Here is a 3,022-nt window from a genome sequence, read left to right as displayed (position 1 = left end):
ACTCTTATATTGGAAGCAATTTCTTTAGTATAATTTATGGCTGATGCAAATCCTTTTTCCCTATAATTCTCAAAAAAAAAAAGAAACAACCCCTTTCAATTATTTCACCACAACATTAATTCAGATCGTTTCAAATTGTAAAGATTTACTAACTGAGTTTATGTTGTAGAGAATATCATACCAAATTACGAAGCTTAACAACTGCTAAGTGCATGTGTTGCTAACAATCTAGTATCCCTTGATAATCTCACATCATTAGTTAAATCATCTACTTTAAATAAAGCTTCTCTGATTTGCCCAACTTGTGATTTAATGGCTTTGACACTTTCGATATGACTTTCCCACCTTGTGGTGCACAATGACTTAAGTGTCAAATTATCCAAACAATCAAGTAAAATACTCCAATGTTTTGTAGAATTGGAGAACACTATATACATGCATTGACATGCTCCAAAAAAAATTTTTACTTTAACACAAAAGTTTGCCATATCACCAAATTAAGACAATAACTATCACATGGCATGTAAAAGGCTCTTGGATTTATATCAAAGAATGTTTTTTGAACGCCTTGGTGTTTTCCTTTCATATTAGAGTTATTATCATAACCTTGTCCTCAAAGATTATCAATATCAAGGCCAAGAGAGTGCAATGCATCACATAATTCATTGAAAAACTCAATCCACTCGTGTTTTCAACATTCAAAATTCTATTAAGTACTCCTTAATTTTTATAGGAATACATGACACATCAACACACTGTAATATTAAAGTCCTTTGTTCCTTGTGGCTGGCATCAGGAGTACAATCAAGTATCACCGAATAATGCTTTGCTTTCTTGACCTTTTCAATAATTGCACTTTTTTACTTTTAATGACATATTTGTTATCAACTCATTTTGAATTTTATTACTGAGGTAATGATGATGAATTTCTTTCCCTTTAATAAGCCGAAGATGTTCTTGCATTATAGGATCAAACTCAGCAATCATCTCAATCAAGCCCAAGAAATTACCTTTTGAACCATCTTCCAAGTTTTCATTCTTTCCACGGAATGCCAGGATATTTTTAGCCAAATATTTTACCACTGCTACAATTCTTGTCAAAACCCCTCTCCAACGATATGTTTCATTTTTAATCTATTCCTGTAGTTCTTTGTCAATATTTCATTTTCCCTCAATGCCACCTGTGACTCCACCATGGATCTTAAATTAGAAAGATGTTCACAACATTGTTCGTGTTCAACATTGTTCGTGTTCTCTAAGTTTCTCACTTAGATGTTTCAAATCTCTAGATCCCTCTTTTACTAATTGACCTCGTGATTGTAGTGTTTTGAAAAGTTTACAACAGGAACAAAATACTTTATCCAACTCTTTTGAATAGACTAGTCATTTTCTTCCATAATTTGTTTTGTTTGGAAGCTCTATATTATAATGATATGAGGGAAAATGTCTACCAAATTCATCATAAGGGTATTCAAAATTAACCTCTCTAATTAGGTTGTTTTCAATGAGTAAATCCCTCATTTTTATATCAAGGTCATCCCAAACTCTTGGATTAAATATATTTAGAGAATGATCTATGTTTCCATCTTCCTCATTATTATTTTAGTTTTGATCTATATCTTTAGTATTTGCAACATACACATCTTCTATTTGTTCTTTAGAATGGTTTTCTTGTGTGCTCTGATTATTTAAATCGTCAATCAAATTTTCTTGCTCTGGTATTATTTCCTTTAAAATAAATTTGTCCATAGAACCTTTCATTGATTAAGTCATCTTCTCTTCTGTTTGTTTTTTTTTTTCCTTTTAGCACTTTCGGAGGAGTATTTTCTAGGCATCATTTTTCTTTAGTTTTTCTTCACCAAGTACAAACACAATAAGATAAAAGTAATAATTTAATTTCTGATATAACACAGAAACAAAAAATAAAATAAATTATGTTTTGCTAAGGAATTTTAACACAGATAAAACTTAAAAGAAAGAATAATCATGTAATTTCTAAAAATGACTAATAGAAAAAAAAGCATGTACAAAGTTATAACACGGATCATCATTCATAGAGAATTGGAATTTACAACACAAACAATACAATTCAATCGAAAATAATAGAATTGTGTTATCTGGCAATATAACACAAATCTGAAACAATAGAAAAATAATAGTAGTCGTGCAACATATATTGATGATAACAAATAGAAAGGCTATTGAAGATGAAGGATAAGACAACAAATCCACTATACCTTGTTATAGATCCCTTGACAATTTCAATCCAGTTGTTCTTTTTCGACCAAGATGATCCAATACTAAATACTTTTGGGTCCAATTTTACTTGAACTAACAACCAAATCAAATAAACAGGAAATGACACTTCAAAGATTGCAACTTCCCCAATCACTACAAATAGTTCGATCACAGCAACTAAATTTTCAACAAATAAGCAACACTCACCTTGAGATTTGCAAGGGAAATACCCTCCAGAGGAACGGCTAAAAGAAATTAACTTCCGATAATCCTTCCATTGCATACAGCTTGCCCTCTTTGGTAAGGAGATAATTGTCCTTCTCAAAAATTAAAATCATGCAGGAAAACACAATAAAAAATCGCTCCCAAAAAAACTCATGAAGCGTGAATTTGGTGGATGACACTAACAGAAGGGATCAGATGTTAGAAGATCTGCACGGCGAGGGTCGATGTGATGACTTCACATGTCGCAACGAGGGAGGTAGGCATGAGGAAACCCTAGCTTTGACGCTTCATGCCCTCATCATTGCAAGTGAGAGCGACTCGAGGGAGGGCATGGTGAGGGACACTTCGTTGCAGGGAGCTTCGAAATTCAGGCACGATGAGGGAGGGTGTGGCAAGAGGGAGGGCGTGAGGGGACAAGAGATGGCTACGACAATAGGGCTTCGCTTCAGCGAGGAGGAATCGAGAAATAAACTAATGTCTATATTTTTTATAATGTATTAAAACAAACAAATTTGGGCCCCGCCCAAAGTGGGGCCCTAAGTAGGTGCCCTGCCTACCC

Source organism: Zingiber officinale, chromosome 4B (assembly GCF_018446385.1).
Source record: "Zingiber officinale cultivar Zhangliang chromosome 4B, Zo_v1.1, whole genome shotgun sequence".
Classification (NCBI taxonomy): Eukaryota; Viridiplantae; Streptophyta; class Magnoliopsida; order Zingiberales; family Zingiberaceae; genus Zingiber; species Zingiber officinale.
Note: the sequence above shows the minus strand (reverse complement) of the source record.